This window comes from Coregonus clupeaformis, chromosome 33, assembly GCF_020615455.1.
Source record: "Coregonus clupeaformis isolate EN_2021a chromosome 33, ASM2061545v1, whole genome shotgun sequence".
In the NCBI taxonomy this organism is placed as follows: domain Eukaryota; kingdom Metazoa; phylum Chordata; class Actinopteri; order Salmoniformes; family Salmonidae; genus Coregonus; species Coregonus clupeaformis.
Window position 1 is genome coordinate 37,312,158 of NC_059224.1, and position 18,048 is coordinate 37,330,205.

The 18,048-nt window shown below is 39.2% G+C and overlaps 1 long non-coding RNA gene across 2 annotated transcripts; it reads right to left on the reverse strand.

The window, feature by feature from the left end:
* Window positions 1–705: 705 nt before the first annotated feature.
* LOC121549096 lies at window positions 706–5,136 on the reverse strand. Of its 2 annotated transcripts, none has more exons than XR_005996739.2 (5): window positions 4,701–5,136; window positions 4,393–4,499; window positions 4,180–4,229; window positions 2,635–2,730; window positions 706–1,725 (listed from the first exon to the last, which is right to left on the reverse strand). It is a non-coding gene; the product is annotated as an uncharacterized LOC121549096 (long non-coding RNA). The 2 variants fall into 2 exon arrangements; XR_005996738.2 differs by having other exon boundaries at window positions 4,393–4,502.
* Window positions 5,137–18,048: the final 12,912 nt, after the last annotated feature.

The following is an 18,048-nucleotide window of genomic DNA, read 5'->3' on the forward strand; positions in this document are numbered from 1 at the left end:
GTTTGGCTCAAACGCATTAAGAAGGAAAGAAATTCCACAAATTAACTTTTAATAAGGCACAGCTGTCATGAAGCTGGTTGAGAGAATGCCAAGAGTGTGCAAAGCTGTCATCAAGGCAAAGGGTGGCTATTTGAAGATTCTTAAATATAAAATATACTTTGATTTGTTTAACGCTTTTATGATTCCATATGTGTTATTTCATTGTCTTGATGTCTTCACTATTATTATTTTCCTACAACACTGTAAACCCTAATAAGTTCACATAACTCAAAAATTATTTTGTAACAGATTACACAAAAATATTTTTGTGATGTTTTTAAATGTTTTAAGTTTACATAAAATAAAAATTACATTTACAGTTGCCTTAAATTATCTCAATGTTATCTTATAAATATTGATATTCCTCAACTTATAATTAGGGAGTAATTCACTCAAAACTTTCAATATTTTTCAACTCATATAATGTGGGAAATATACTCAACATTTTCAATATTCTTCAACTCATAAATGTGGGAAATACACTCAAAATATTAAATATTCTTCAACTCATATAATGTGTGAAATACACTCAAAATTTTCAATATTCTTCAACTCATAATGTGGGACATGCAATCAAAATTAATTCTAAACTGAAATACTGATGTCGGTCCATTACACAATTATAATCAGCGAATAATGTTAGAAAACATGAAAGTGACACCACAGTGACAATTTAACTTTTTTTTTTATTCAACACAATGTGCTTTTAAAAAGGCACGAATCAAAAGGAGCTCAGTCAAAACAAAGTGCTTGTCATAAATTAAAACAAAAAAGGAAATGACTCCATAAAAACAAAATGTGTTTTAAAGTACATTAAGTGTTAATAGTTCCATATTCTGATAGTGGTCATTGCTACAGAGGGTAGATTCAGTATTTTGGGTCTCCATATCACATTATTCAGTAAACATTATGATAAAAACTCACAAAGGCTTCATGATAAAAATTCAATAAGATTCTAATTATAATCCATCCTCAACAGCAATGACAACTATTAGAATGTGGAGCCATTTAAAACGTTTTGGCACTTACTGTACCTTGAAGGCTGCAACTCACTTTTTTAAAATAAAACATTCAAATAAAAGTACTGGTTTCTACTGTGCCGTACTTCAACTGGCAACATCAAGGTAAGTGCATGAATTCAACAGTCGTTTCCCACAAGTACAGTACAAAAACTTGGGCTTGGCAATACGTCAATGTTGTGATATTTATCTATTAACAATCAATGTATTAAATCTGAGGTAGAAGAGGCAAACAGTGTAACATATTAAACATGAGGTAGAAGAGGCAAATTATTACATTTGTAAAGAGGGGGAAAAAACAAAAAACATCCTCAATACTCAGCTCAACAAATAGTCCATTCTGAGTGATTCACTCATTGAACAAATCATTCTTCAGTGTCAGTAGACGCCCTTTCAGTGGTTTGTTGTCCTCAAGACACATCACAACTTTTTGGATAAATGTGAATGTAAGCTCGAGATTCTTTGGGTACTGTAGGTCTAGTGCATAGACATACCCAAAGAGCAGGAGAAATGAGTCAGCCAGGTTTGTGGGACCACTCACAAGTATTTCATCTTCCACGACAATACAGATGCTCTCAGGGCTGAAGAGGGCCGCATCAGTAGTATCATCAGTGACAACTGTCAGGAGAGCCACCGGAGTGTCAGTGAGGTCTGGACCATCTGCTGACTATAAAACACAAATAATACAAAAATGAGTTCAGCCCCTCAAGGATACAAATCATGCTAATGATGTCTAAACATTACGGGTCACTTTGCACTTAGACTGCAACTAAGCTACATGTTTAAACTATTTTCTTTACACATGCTTATTATTTTATGTTAGTTTCACACCTACCTGTAAGCATACTTTTGTTTAGTGGAATTCTTTATACTTACCTTTTCATTTATGTAATTTCTACATGTCAGTTTGCAGAATAACAACTCAAGTAAACTTCATAAACAGGTCCTGGGGGCTATTCCAGAAAGGAGGTTCAACAAACTGAGCCTAACCCTGAACTCAGAGTTGACTTACCCTGTGAAGTGAAACTGAGTTTTCAGTTACAGAACAGCTGATCTGAGTTAGGTAAGTTGACTCAGAGTACGTTAACTCGGAGTTGAGCTTGTGCCTGACGACTAGTAAAAGCCATCATCAATGGAGCTCCGATACGGTTATTCACCATGGCAACGGGAGAAAACAGGAAGCAGACATTTTCTGGCTGCGGCTGTTATATAAATCACTGACAGAGTTTCAGATGCATCGTCTTTTCATTTTGAATTTAACATCACTTTATTTTATATTAGCCTTTAAGGAAGTGGTTGAATGTTGTTCAATGTTTTATTTTAGGCTATTTTGTTTTATTTAAAATCGGCTGAAAATGAAATATAAAAACATTTTATCTCATACTCAATGCGGCGACAAACTAGAAACACGGACTTTGAAATTACGTTGTTGGAAAAAATACAATTGGCTATACTGATGGTTTTCACATAACCTGCTTTCTGGAATGCCCCTCTGGTTCTCCTAGAGTTCTTTGAGTGATGTCATGTTTAAGCTGACTGAATAGCTAAGCAAAGGGATTGATAGTGAGGCCAGTACATTACAGGTCCTGAAAAACTTGGAGGCATCTTCACGCAGGTACACAGGAAGTGCACGAAGGACGAGGGCCCGTCTCATATTTACATCACGTTGTTCCTACATGGACAAAAAATATCCATTACAATAATAATTACACAAATATCAAAAACATTCATTGTACACTAATTATAGTAAAAATTAAAATGTTAAAAGATAAGCAAGTTAGATATTAACAAGCAAAGCATCAAAGTTGTGTGCTTATAGATCTGCTATTTCTGTTGTTGTTCTTTGTATTTAACAAAGTATTAATAAAGGGTTCAAGTGATCAACTGTTGACCCCACAGTTGAGATAAAAACATTTAGAGAAATAGCAAAAGAATGACTGTGGAAACACATAAAATAAAACCAATTATTAGTGTAACCCTCTCACCAGGCTCGAATTTGACTCTCACGATATTACCTTATTTAGAATATCTGAACAGCATGGGATATTAGGTGAGAAGGACATCTCCAATAAGAATCTCTATTGTAAACTTGCTAGGGTGAATGACAAATAGGGTATTAACTTCAGATAGAATGATTATAGACTTGGTTATTGTTATAAGGATATGCTTTCCCATGCATTAAATGAAACTGAAACAGTAAATGACTCCACCAATACAACAGACATAAGGTTCAAGATCTATATTAATCAAATGTTCAATGTATCACATCAAAAGAAATACAAATTATAAACCCCAATGATTTTCCACAACCCCATGTCCAAATTATTTGCAAGCTTGCTTAAACCCTGGGCGCGTTGGAGCTCATAAAAAAAATGACGACATACATAAAGTCCCGAAGTCCACCCCACATTTGTAGTTACTCACTACTTGTAGATAATGCCTCAGCAAAATATAGTAGTTCCGTGCAGGTGTCCTCACAAGATCCACCCCGAACACAGCTATCAATGCAGCCAGTACTCGGTAGCAGAAACAGACATCCGTTGGAAACCCGAACTGATCGTCACAAGCAATTCTCTCCAAGTCTTGCACGATGCTAGGCTAACCTCTAGGATGTCGAATGTCTCCACAATGCGACGGCAGCTTCAGTCTCCACTTGGTCTTTCTTAACTAAATAATAAACACTCTCTTATAGAAATAAAATCAGGATTTCCCTTTAAAAAAACTCTGTAGGTATGGTTTTGTTCTCTCTTTATCGTTTCCTTTGGTCGTTTTTCCTTCACCAACCCCACTAACGTCTCTCCTCTCCCTTCTTTCAACTTTTCCCTCCCTTTTCTTTCCCGGCAACCAGTCCACTCTCCCATTGGCCACAACTTAACAAGTTACCTCATTGGTCAAAACTTTAACGAGATCCGTGGGAAATTTAAACTTAAAAGTAAACCAACCTATTCACTTGTACATTTTTTTAAAACATTGCTTCAAAAGAAATGCATTAATGACATTACAAATCAGGAGCTATTCGATCACCTTTTAAATCTAATACCAATGAATTATAACAAATACACTCTATACTTGGTTTTAGCAATGTATTACATTAGTAACACTATTTCATAATACATCCTACCTGAACTGTTAAAAGGATTTCGAGATGATCTCACAACCACACACTTGAGCCTAGGAAGAAATACAAACACAGGCCTGGTTAGCATCATGATAACACACTCACATTATGTTGTTTAGCATTGTTCGTTTCACGCTAGCACACACGTACACACAGCTCGATAACGTAAAATATTTACTGTGTAAGGCAGACACTTATTGAAATAAGTATACTCACAGTACGCACTTGCATTACCGGCGAACAGCGAAAACTCATGGACCTTCCTCCACCGTCAATGTCCCGGGCAAACATGCATTATGGGAAATGTAGTTCATCCAGGAAACCTGCTGATAACGTTACACCGTTGTAAGATGAAGTAACGTAACGTATTTGTCACATATTTAACAACTTCTAAAGTTACAATTACTTAGATTTTTAAACTATTTACAACAAATATTCACTGTGCACATTGTACAAATGTATTCCCAGTTCCACATTTAAGACTATCAAAATTCAATTTTTAAAAAAACAACAGAGTTACTTACCAAATCAGAGGTGATGATAAGATGGCGCTTAAGAAAACGAAGGCAATAAGACTAATGATAAAAACGGAGGTGGTGGTGGTTTCAAGCGAGCAGCATAAAACTGCGCATTGCAAACAAATTAAAACAAATTAAACTGTGTTCCACATCCACACGGGCGGCCCAAACATCCCCGCATCAAAGCAAATTCAAGATGGCTGACTCAGCTTTCCTGAGGGAGAGATGACCCACCCACCAGAACGTCATGACGTCGATAACGTCATGACACTACCTAAACTTTTTGAGCGTTCCACACAAATTACCTATAAAATATTGAGCCCTCTTCAATTAAAGTGGCATAAATCTCAACAGAGCTCAACACTTTATAGTTTGGTCAACTGCATAACGACATTTGACTGTTATGACCTTATTACTTATGAGCTAGTACAACTGTTTGGGATTACAGTGAATGTAAAAATAAAGAAAAACCCTTGAATGAGTAGGTGTGTCCAAACTTTTGACTGGTACTGTATATAGAGTCTGTAGTGCGGGCAAAAATATTTGTCTGTAGCACCCCCAAGTCCCCCCCCCGCCCCCACCCCCTGAAATGATTTGTCTGTAAGCACCCCCACCACCAAAATACTTCCTGCGGCTATGGGCTCTGGTCTTGTCTTAGCAAGCAGAGCAGCACGCCTTGCTCTTAAATGCACATACAGAACTAACATCAACAACAATAATGCCAGTCTTTCATGGCCAAGGGTTGACAAGCGATTAAGTGCTTCTCTTCATATTTTTATGAGAAGAATTACTGTAATGAAAATTCCAGATTGTCTGCATAATCAAATAACATTCAGCTCAGACACCCATACATACCCCACAAGACATGTCACCAGGGGTCCCCAAGTTAAAATGAATGAATGGCAACACACAGTATTATACAGAGCCATGATCGAATGGAACTCCCTTTCATCTCCAATTACTCAAGCAAACAGCAAAATGACCTTTTTATAAAAAGATTAAACAACATCTCATGGAATGGCGGGGACTGTGAGGGGACAAACACACACACAGACAGACACACTCAAACACAAACACACACACACAACATTTTTTGAGTTGTATTGTTTGTATATCGTTGTATTAAAAAAATGTGTGACTGTCCTCGTCTATCAGGGTATCAGTTTTGTTACTTGTCATGTTTTGTGTTTTTTGAATAGACCCCAGGATGAATAGCTGCTGCTTTGGCAAAAGCTAATGGGGATCTGAATAAACCAATAAATAAATGTAATTTTAAATAAATTTTAAAAAACAATAGACCTTTTCATTCAAAATTATTGACTGAAATGAACCTATCAACATAGTGATGACATATACAGTGTGAATAGCTTTTTAATTACAGGTGCACCCTGCATAAAGCAAGCTCAGCCCTATTTCTACTATTGTCCAATTCCAATTGCAGTTGTTGTGTCCGTATAAGCCCCCCTAGGGTCTCAAGTTGGGAAAAACTCATAGCCCACCGTAAGTGTTTTACAATGTTATGATTGGAAAACTGTCCCATAGACATCTAAATGTCCAGAATCAGAATCATGCTACTATGAAGCTGAACAAGAATTGTTCCACTGCACCAGGGTAGGGATGGGATGAGAGACAACTTCACTCGACATATTCACATTTCACAAAGTCATTCCATGTTTGCTTCATGCATTATATCATTCTGTAAAGTAAAGTAAATGTTGTACATGCTCTTTGTTTTCTTTATCTTTACATTAGTAAATGTTGCATTAGATAGAAATGTTAGGTTGACTTGGAAGATTATTCATATCTCTTTTGGTTTTGTTGGTCATACTTGCTGTAGTCTGATCTTTTTGTTCCAGACTATGATGCATTAATGTTTAGGGTACTTCATGTTCATGCATTGCCAAAATTAGGGGCCAGGGAGGAAACCTGCCAGAAGTGAACATGAGTAGTACAGTAGTAGCTAGCTAGCTAGAATGTATTGGTGATTCACATAATTTCCCTACTATGTAAACAGAGGACATCCAAGAAGAAAAATATATAAATTCAGTGGGGTAAGGAAATATTCAGCCTATAATTAGATACCTAGTTAATTTATAACTAAAACATACATTTGATTAGCTAGTCAATTTCGAGTTGTTAACAAGCAAGTTTAAGTTATCTAACATTTTTACGGGGATATCCAACCAGCGTAGGGTGCCGCCTTGAAGTAATTATCATCGCTTCGTGCCGACACATCAAAGCAGCCGATCCAGACTCTCAAGTCAAGGATGTCGAGAGGCTGGTGCTAACAAGACTAGTCGATTTCCTCCTTAACTAGCTTTAATGGCGAGCTACCTAAAAAAAACGGGGGAAATGTGCGTACTGTCTTAATAAATGTTGATAAAACAAGTTTACTGGAGAACGGAGACCAAGTAGAGACTTTCGGACAAGGTGGATAATTGTATAATATGAGGCAGTTTATTCAGAGGTAAAGATATCTGTAAATAGCGTGCACGGACCCGTTCGTCAACCTCGTAGGGAGATATCTGAGAGAGCGAGCCCCTAAACATTGTGTGCTGACATTTTATACAATAAAATAAAGTAGGTTGATTCTAGTAGTTCTGATCTTCTGATTGGTCCTGATGAGTTGGTCGAGGTCACTTCCATTGCATTGGCTCTGAGTCGGGTTCTCTGTCTTCAGATGTTCAGCCTAAGAGAAGGGGGTTTTTGTGTGTGTGTGCTTAACAATGATGATGTGTGTGTGTGTGTGTGTGCGTGTGTGTATGTGTGTGTGTGTGTGTGTGTGTGTGTGTATGTGTGTGTGTGTGTGTGTATGTGTGTGTATGTGTGTGTGTGTGTATGTGTGTATGTTTAACAATGATGATGTGTGTGTGTGTGTGTGTGTGTATGTGTGTGTGTGTGTGGGGGTGTGTGTGTGTATGTCCTCAGAGCAATAACTTGTGAGTTGAGAGAACTGAGAGACCTATGGCGTGGGTGTTGTCCATAGCCACCTGCTGATAAGGCCGACAAGATAGAAGTCTTTGTGCATTGTATTAAATCCAAAGGCCCAACACAAGATGGGTTATGCACAAGATTTTAGTCAGACCAAGCTATAACATAATATATTTACTACGACAAATCCCTCTCTTCACGTCTCCCCAGAGACGTGACCAAGTAACAGTAAAGAAGGAAAACTTAAGACGTGACACAAGCTAACAGTGTAATTGGCAAAATAGGGAAAACTTTATCAGAAGATAAAGTTTTACATTCCCCCTCTTCACGTCTCACAAGAGACGTGACATAGAGCTTAAATGCTGCAATTTGGCAAAATAGGGAAAACTTTATCAGAAGATAAAGTTTTACATTCCCCCTCTTCACGTCTCACAAGAGACGTGACATAAAGCTTAAATGCTGCAATTGGCAAAATAGGGAAAACTTTATCAGAAGATAAAGTTTTACATTCCCCCTCTTCACGTCTCACAAGAGACGTGACAAAAAGCTTAAATGCTATTCATCATCCAGATATCCTTGGTCAGCATCGTCAATAGCAAGCAAAGGAAACATCTGACCGTTATCTGCAGGATGTGGATCAATAGCGGTGGTTATAATCCTGGTTGTCAGCGTCCCGTATGCATGGAATGCAACAGCATCCACAAAGCACTAGAATTGCAGCAAAATTGAGATGGATACAAGTATAGAAGAAACAAGCGTTTTATATTTAGCAAACGCATCCATCCAAGAGTCCCACATTGAAGTGTCCACCCCTGAGTGGCTCTTCATCTTACCATTAAGAGTTCGTAACCCTTCCAGGGCAATTATCAAACTGCCATCTGTGGCTGTATTGTTGGGAATAAAGGTACAACATTGTTCACCAAACATAGCACATACTCCTCCTTTTTCAGCCAGGAGCATGTCGACAGCAATACGATTTTGGAAAGCCATGAGAGAGGTTGCAGCCAACTGGCCATGCACCGCCTCAAAACCTTGTTGTGTCCAATTGCCTAATTTTAACATTAATGTATGCAGTTAATTCTATCGACGTTTTTGTTAATAGTACAACAGTCAGCACCCAAAAGGACGAGCCCCCAAAAACTGTACTCCATGTACCCATGTTCAAGGACAGTTTCACAGACAACAAAGAGAGAGTGTTCTTATCAGCCTGTTATGTGAAACAATCCATATCAGTATAGTGCTCCTCATTAATGCATTCCTTCCAAGCTATTCATCACATACAGATCCAAAAAATAAAACCCAACAATTTTATGGTGTCACTCTAAACAGAGTATAATCACCCTTAAGAATAACAGGATATGGAAATTAAATCACAACATTTAATGTTAATAGAAAATAAAAATAATAATTTTAACCCTCTATTCCTCCCCTACACCTAACATGTACTGAGTTGGCTACCAGCCACCCAGGAATCCTTTACCTTCACATCAGGAAGAATAAACAATCACAGTGGTTAGTGAAAACGTAAGTTAATAAATGAGCAAGAACTGAAAATAAATGCGTGTATGTATTTTACTAGGCAAAACATGGATCATCCAGCTTGGTCTCAGAGTCAGTAGCAGAGTCACCTGCATCATCCTGGGCCGGTAACAACAGCATCATACCTGACGCCTGCACCACTCCTACCACTGACCTCCTGAGACAGGGGACGATGCAAGCAGCACAACACATTAACAGCAAAAACACAATTACTAGGGTCAGAAATCCAGTAACCACCATAGAAGAGTACTCACCAAACCAGTCACTCAGCCAGGAAATAAGGCAACATCCACAAAGAACAAGTATACCCATAGAGGCCATAACTTCACCCAGAATAGTCACAACAATAGTTTTCCATTTACCAAATACGTTATCAAACCAACCGTTTATGGAGCTATCAATACCAGAGTTCTCAACCAGTTCGTTCGCCAGCGTGGTGATGGTCACTCAAGCGCTTTGGTCACGGGCCCGTCCGGTGCTATATTGTTGGAGATGAAAGTACAGCACATATATCCAAACAGAACACAAACCCCGTCCCGCTCAGCCAAAAGCATATCTAAAGCTATTCTATTCTGCCATGTCATTAAGCTAGTTGCCGCTGTCTGCTCAGCTAATCCCTTTATTGCATCACGAGTGTGGTTAATAAATCTTTTGCTGGTTATATTAAATATAATTTATCCAATCTACATTTTTATTAATTGTTTGACCACCAGAAAATACTTGATTCAAACCCAGCTGCGATCTGATTGTGGATCCCATCAATATATATCCTTTCATCAAAGGATCCCGGGAGGAGGTCCTACTTTCTATGTGACAACTCACCAATCTCTGACACGTTTGATTGTTTGCGTATGTAGGTGAGTTCACAATCAGTTATCACCACACATCCATCAGATGTCAGCATGGGCCTGGTTTTGGCTCCTATAATCCTCTTGCTGCAACAAAGAGGAGAGATTTAGTCATGGTCTCTTTAGGTGTGACATTCTCTGTGTGGGAGCAGGAGCTAAGATGCCCTACCCTGTATCCTATCCTTACTAGTCCTAGAAAAACAATAATAAGAATCCCCTGTGACTTCAAACTGAGGCAACCCAGGTCGGGATGACTTTGTTATCGGGGGAAACAGATAGTGCAAGTTACCATAAGACTCTTTCACCACATTCCCAGGTGGCTTGCATGGAGGAAAAACCTGACAGAGAGTTAAAGCCTGTCAAGGGGAACGGAGTAGTTGTTATCCCTGGTTTGGCTGTCCTACAGGCAAAACAGTCCTCTTTAGACATAGTTTTTTCCCGTATACTGAATCCATTCCAACCACAGGTTAAGATTTCTATACCCCGTTTCCACCTGTACTACTTCCTCCAGGTCCATAGTTTTGCACTATCTTTATCACAGCCCCGGTCTCACTACCTCCCTCAGAGAGGTGTACTCTAGAATTTCCCCTTTCCCTACGTCTAGCTGTCTCCTATGCCTTTTCAACTTGTGTTAGGTTAACTACCACTTCTGGCTGAAACAGGAGGGTCCGTGTGTGTTAGGAATATGGCCCCCACAATCAGACAGCTACCTACCGTCGGGAGACCTGTGAATCCCCACCCTTGCCCTGAGAACATGTCAGATGCCAGAGGCCAACCCATTGCTTTACCTTCTATCGAACTCACACAGGGATGATCAGACAGGGTAAGGGAATCTTCGTTAAGGAGGCAACCCCCGAACCATAGTGGTGATCGGATCTTTCTCCTAACTCTGTGTTTGTTCGTCAGGTGTAGCTGGTTTTGTACAGTGTGTGACATGCACCCAGATGGATCTCTCAGCTATTCTGCTGGCAAAGGCAGTACTTGGTAGGGCCCTTCCCGCCAGGCCTGATTCAGTCTCCTGGTTAGATAGAGTGGGTCACCTTCTCCTTTAGTTCACCTGTGGGGCACAAAACCTCTGACATACAGGTGTGGTTAATAAACTATCATACATGTTTTTTTTTTTTTTTAAGTATTTTGTCCTCTCCTTCGTATATATTTAATAAAGTATTTTGTCCTCTCCTTCGTATATATTTAATATTTAATCCAACCATCCCCCTCTTTGACACATGATTTGGCCATGTGTCAATATTACCACCTACCTAAACAATCACTTTAGTTAATATTGGTATTTCATTATCCAATTACCATTCCTCCACTCTCTCTTCTGTTATTTATGGTTCAAATCAAATATATTATTACCAAATTATAATCTTCTTCACAATTATCACAGTACTATAAATTACCCTCAACTTAGTAAAATAAACTATCTTAAAGTCTTCCTCTCATGCCTTTAGAATGTACTAGTGTGGATGATTAATTAACACCAGAATGTTAAAACAGAGTTCAGAAGCCATTGAAATCATTTAACGAACTGTTTAATCCCATAGTATACTAAACAATTACCATTATTCTAAATATTTCATAAATGTTAGTTATCCCAAGTGTTCATTAAGTCCTCATGACATTCATTCTCATAAGAAATCATATATACCCCAAACTCAGCCAAAACCTAAAAAATCCATAAAATTCACTGTGTGCACCTTTAAGACCTATAACCCTTGACCTGCTGAAAACCCCCCCAAAAATTGAAACAAGGCTTTATAAACATCATACTAGGTGTGTTGTTTTTATTTGAAAACCCAATTTGAAAAACAACCACAAATAGCCAGGCCTTAATTTGGTAGCTCACTTTCATGACCTAAATACGGCCTAACTTCACTACTGCTCCCCTAGCCCTTGGCAACATTCCAACGAGATGAGCTAATCTCTTTCTCCTGGTTATCCCCAGTCTTAACCCATCAATAATTGTTTGTATCAATCTAATTCCTCATAACTAATCTATAAAACCACTCAAAATTCCTCGCGTATACAATTATTATTTAATTGATTACCCTAACTCTGCTACATGTACCAAACATTTATATATTTTCCCGCTAAACCATTTCAGTTCGCTATTCAATTTATTTAACTGTTCTCTCTGATTATGCCCTAATTAATAAAACAAATACTTGCTATCGTTGATTAGCATACATTTAATAATGTTCCTACCATCTGAACTGTACTGTCTCTCACCCTCCCCTTGCTCCTTCGGGGAGAGCGCATGGTAACCTTATAACATATTTTCATAGACTTTTCTAGAATACTTCTATTTAAGCTATCTAATTCAACCTTTCACATCCACATAGTAATCTAGGTATATAGCCCCACTGCGAAAGCTTTGTCTACTGTCCCTACCTGTGTTCGAACCAGGGACATCGCCAGTCACTCCACACCATCTACGATTCTCACAAAGTAAATACTTTCACGTCGCACATCCAGCCACGTCATCACCCCCGTCTAGCCAGCCCTTCCGTCTCAAACACCCTAGTAGCCTAAATAAAACACACTCTAACAGCGTTCTGCATTTTCCTCTATCATCAGGTTTAAGAACTAACGTAACAACATTAACTATTCTCTATTGCTGTAGTAACGTCTTGTTTGGTTCAGTTTATTTATTACGGAGTGTCCATAATACTATAATAATACATAATCGAATTCCCCTCATGCATACAGATTTCACCTTATGCCATTGAAATGCCAAATAAACCATAATAGTTCAATGGAGCCCCCTATTGGCTCTCCCCTACCTATACATTACTTCTACAACCACTTTAGTTATGGTCCGATTACAAATTAAACCTTATCACATGATCAAACAACGCCACAACCTTAAACTCATATGGGGCGGCAGGCAGCTTAGTGATCAGTAGCGCCCGCGCCAAGAACCGAGAGGTCGCGGTTCCAATCCCCGAGCCGACCAGGCGAAAAATCTGCCGATGTGCCCTCGAGCAAGGCACTCAACCCCAATCGCTCCTGCAAGTCGCTCTGGACAAGAGCGTCTGCCAAATCACCAAAAATGCAAATGTAAATATTCTCTACTTTCTCACCCATCTCATCCCTCGTCAGAAACCCACAGGCACCTCTCAAATAATCACCCCGTGGTGTTCCCAGCCAACTCCAGTCTTTCCTCGCTCCAAAGCCACACTTTCGCTCTCTCCAGCCCCTCCCCTCGCAACTCTCTCTTTCTCTCTCACTGCTCATTTCTCCTTTACACACCTTATGTATCTGTTTTAAGCATGGATTCGAGTTTATCTGCGTCCAGACGTCCCTCAAAACCATACCTCTCCCTCCACCTAATGTCTAGAACTCTGCCACAGTTAAACTTCTACCTCCTCGCAACCTATAGGGTAGGACCTCCCCTAATAGGATTTATGCAAAAGGTCTCAGTTCAAACTGGGTCCCTTTAGGAATCTAGTTGTGGGTCAAATCTTATCCACCAATGCGTCAATCCGTAGTTCGACACATTCTGGATACGTTTATCTTTATTCCTTATTCCTTATTCCTTATTCCTTAATTCCTTAGTATAAAACACAATACCAGATATCTCATGTATGCCTTAATTCATTAGGATGGAAAATTATTTAACAAGTATTCATACTCACGCTCAGTACTACTGATCATAATTTGGTATTGGTCTATAATACAATATGCAAGATTTCGTTTTAACAGGCTCTGCATACCTTTTTAGAAGAGCGCGCTCTGATCAGGTTTCCTGAGCCAAGACGAATAGTTGATTTCTCCAGGATTTTCAGGTCACTCTTCCGTCTGTTTTTAGATCGATGATTTGCCTTTTCCTCTCGCACCAACTTTTAGATCGAATTAAAAAACCATTCGGCACCACTCCCGCTCTATCCTGTATTTTTTTGATCTAGATATTCATTAAACTTGAGTTTTGGGACGGTAGTGGTTGCCATGGTTATACAGTTTTTTTTTAGACTATCTTGGTGCTCTTAGCCCGTCACTGGCCGAATCCAGCAATGTATTCTTGGCGCTGACTGAGATTTATCTCTGATGTCCCACCCTCGTACACAAAAAATGTTCAATACTTTATTATTAGGATTATTTTGCAAAAGGTATTATTGTTTTTCAATTATTCGAATTATTATATATTTTCCCAAAAGGTATCAGAACCGCCCTTTTGGAACAATATATTAACAAACTCAAGCGCTCCCAAAATAATTATCAATTTAATTTTAGGAATTATTTAGCAAAAGTTATTATTGTTTTTCAGTTATTCGAGTTATTATATATTTTCCCAAAAGGTATCAGAACCGCCCTTTTGGAACAATATATTAACAAACTCAAGCGCTCCCAAAATAATTATCAATTTAATTTTAGGAATTATTTAGCAAAAGTTATTATTGTTTTTCAGTTATTCGAGTTATTATATATTTTCCCAAAAGGTATCAGAATCGCCCTTTTGGAACAATATATTAACAAACTCGAGCGCTTCCAAAATAATTATCAATCTAATTTTAGGAATTATGAAAATACCAACACCACAAGAGGGAAAAAGTTCAAGTCAGCTTTTAGCGCAGCGGCTACATAACAGGCAAAATAGGACTCGGTGGTCCTCTTAAAAGTTATCCACTAGTTAGTCTCATGAAACGGCCAATCTTACACAACATTCAGGTTATCATTTCAACAATTACATTTTCATTACATATCAGCATCAACACACGAATTCAGTTTAAGTTCCTCACAGTACATATAGTTGAGTGCCACGTCAACCAATTGCCCGACTATCTGAACTTGTATTTTTATTTTTATTTTTTTGATTCTCCTCAAGGAGACTCCCAGTCGTTTAAACCATTCAACTGGCGTCTAGTCGGGAGAACCTTTTCTGGACTTGGATTCTCACGGAATTAACTCAACCCGACTATCTGAATCTTTTTATCAAGTCACCAGATCCTTCTCTTGTGGATCAAATAAAAGGGGTCCATCGCTTGTGGACCAAAACCTCTGTAATAGGCTCCTCACTAGAAAGCCGCATTTCAACAGAAAATAAAACCACTGTAACTAGACTTCTTCTCTTAGAGTCACATTTCAACAGTAAAAACCTAAGCAACACACGAATTCAGTTTAAGTTCCTCACAGTACATATAGTTGAGTGCCACGTCAACCAATTGCCCGACTATCTGAACTTGTATTTTTATTTTTATTTTTTTGATTCTCCTCAAGGAGACTCCCAGTCGTTTAAACCATTCAACTGGCGTCTAGTCGGGAGAACCTTTTCTGGACTTGGATTCTCACGGAATTAACTCAACCCGACTATCTGAATCTTTTTATCAAGTCACCAGATCCTTCTCTTGTGGATCAAATAAAAGGGGTCCATCGCTTGTGGACCAAAACCTCTGTAATAGGCTCCTCACTAGAAAGCCGCATTTCAACAGAAAATAAAACCACTGTAACTAGACTTCTTCTCTTAGAGTCACATTTCAACAGTAAAAACCTAAAGAATTCAGATATCTTTACATATGTGCCTTTTGAGTCATAATAGATATGTTATAAATTTTACAGTAATCCATACTCACGCCCAGTACTTACTGATCATAATTTAGTTTATCCTACAATACAATATGCAGATTTTGTTTTAACAGGTTCTGCTTACCTTTGTATTGACGGCCGTCTAGATCAGTTTCCTGAGGCGAGCTGGATTCCCGGCTGCTCCTGCGGACAGGTCACCCGTCCTTTTCAGATCCGTCTCTTACTTGTCTCCTGTCTCTATCAACTTTTATGGACCGAATTCAGAGTTAGAAAACCACCCTCTGCTACCAAGTTTGTTGATAAAACAAGTTTACTGGAGAACGGAGACCAAGTAGAGACTTTCGGACAAGGTGGATAATTGTATAATATGAGGCAGTTTATTCAGAGGTAAAGATATCTGTAAATAGCGTGCACGGACCCGTTCGTCAACCTCGTAGGGAGATATCTGAGAGAGCGAGCCCCCTAAACATTGTGTGCTGACATTTTATACAATAAAATAAAGTAGGTTGATTCTAGTAGTTCTGATCTTCTGATTGGTCCTGATGAGTTGGTCGAGGTCACTTCCATTGCATTGGCTCTGAGTCGGGTTCTCTGTCTTCAGATGTTCAGCCTAAGAGAAGGGGGTTTTTGTGTGTGTGTGCTTAACAATGATGATGTGTGTGTGTGTGTGTGTGCGTGTGTGTATGTGTGTGTGTGTGTGTGTGTGTGTGTGTGTGTATGTGTGTGTGTGTGTATGTGTGTGTATGTGTGTGTGTGTGTATGTGTGTATGTTTAACAATGATGATGTGTGTGTGTGTGTGTGTGTGTATGTGTGTGTGTGTGTGGGGGTGTGTGTGTGTATGTCCTCAGAGCAATAACTTGTGAGTTGAGAGAACTGAGAGACCTATGGCGTGGGTGTTGTCCATAGCCACCTGCTGATAAGGCCGACAAGATAGAAGTCTTTGTGCATTGTATTAAATCCAAAGGCCCAACACAAGATGGGTTATGCACAAGATTTTAGTCAGACCAAGCTATAACATAATATATTTACTACGACATAAACCACAATGTTACTTCCTGATGTTGCACATGGTGTTCAGCCAGAGGAAACACTATTTTAATGGCACTTCGATACTGAAGTGAGTTTTTCGTCGCAGGTTAGGAGGATTAATGTAGCAGGTTAGAGAGTAAGGTTAAGGTTCTCCTAACCTGCTAGGAAAATCACTTTGTATCAAAATGCTGTGAAAAGAGTGTGTCCCGTTCAGCCAGGGGTAAACAACACACTGCTGCAACCTGATTGGCTGAACATCAGCAAGTAGCATTAGCCAATCTAGCATGGTGGTGGAAAATTGTGTTTCATTAAGACAGTGCACATCTTTTTCCAGTTTTTTTTCTCCCGGTTGCTCGCCATTAAAGTTAGTTAAGCAGGATATCGATGCCAATGCAGCCTGAATGGATGATGTTTTATGTACGAGCCGTTTGCCTGGGGACACGAGTGTATAGCCGGCTGCATACGTTCCAGTTGGATGCAGACAGAGAAGAAGAGGCGAAGCGAGAGGTTTTACTCTGCCCAAAATCTGTCCACGAAAATACGCCCATGAAGTGAGGAATTTTTGTATGGAGGTCAATGAAAGTGTCGAATTTGGTCAACAAAAAATTTAATTGCCAACTTGCTATGTGAAGCTTATTTGATCTAATAAAAGTTAACGTTTTGTAATGGTTGGGTTGTATGAATGCACTGATATAAGTGGACTCCTCCGCCTGCCTTCCATCTTTGAGGACAGATGACAAACGACGTAAAAGGAATAATATCCGACTGTTTTGTTGTAAAAATAGAAAACACACAAAGTTGTTATCTTTTAGGGGTCAGTAGTTCATGAGTCTGTTGTACAGTACTACTTCATTTCAGTACGGCAGACATGGGTTATTGAAAACATGGGTTATTACTTTGAGTACGGATTTCATTTCACCTGACTCCCTTCTTGCAGTCAGGAAGGGAAGAACAGCTGGAACAACTTCTATTTCAGGAAATCCATCTCTCTCTATTAGTATTGAGTTGTGGCTCAGTGGTTCCTTTGTGTTAAATATCCTCTGTTCCCAGCAGAGGTATTTCTCACACCTCTGTTGTTTACGACTGAATACACTACAGGCGTTCGCTGTGATTGCCAGTCACACACCTTAACATTAGGAAGGTAATCTGGTGTTTGTCTTACAGGGACATGACAGGTCGCGATGTAATGTCAGGTATTATGCGACACCTGTATGTGTTGGTGTGATATTTCAGACAGGATCCTTTCTGAACAGCACCTGAGGAAACTTGCTTCCCAGATCTGACAAGATGGTGCCGACAGACACGGTTTCCCTGTTTCTAGCTCCTAGCCAACTTTGCAGTATAGATTTGTTTGTGTGTGGACCTCAGCCACCCGAGCCACGGCCTGTTCATCCCGCTACCATCTAGAAGGCGGAGACAGTACAGGTGCATCAAAGCTTGAACCGAGAGACTGATCAACAGCTTCTATCGCCAGGACATC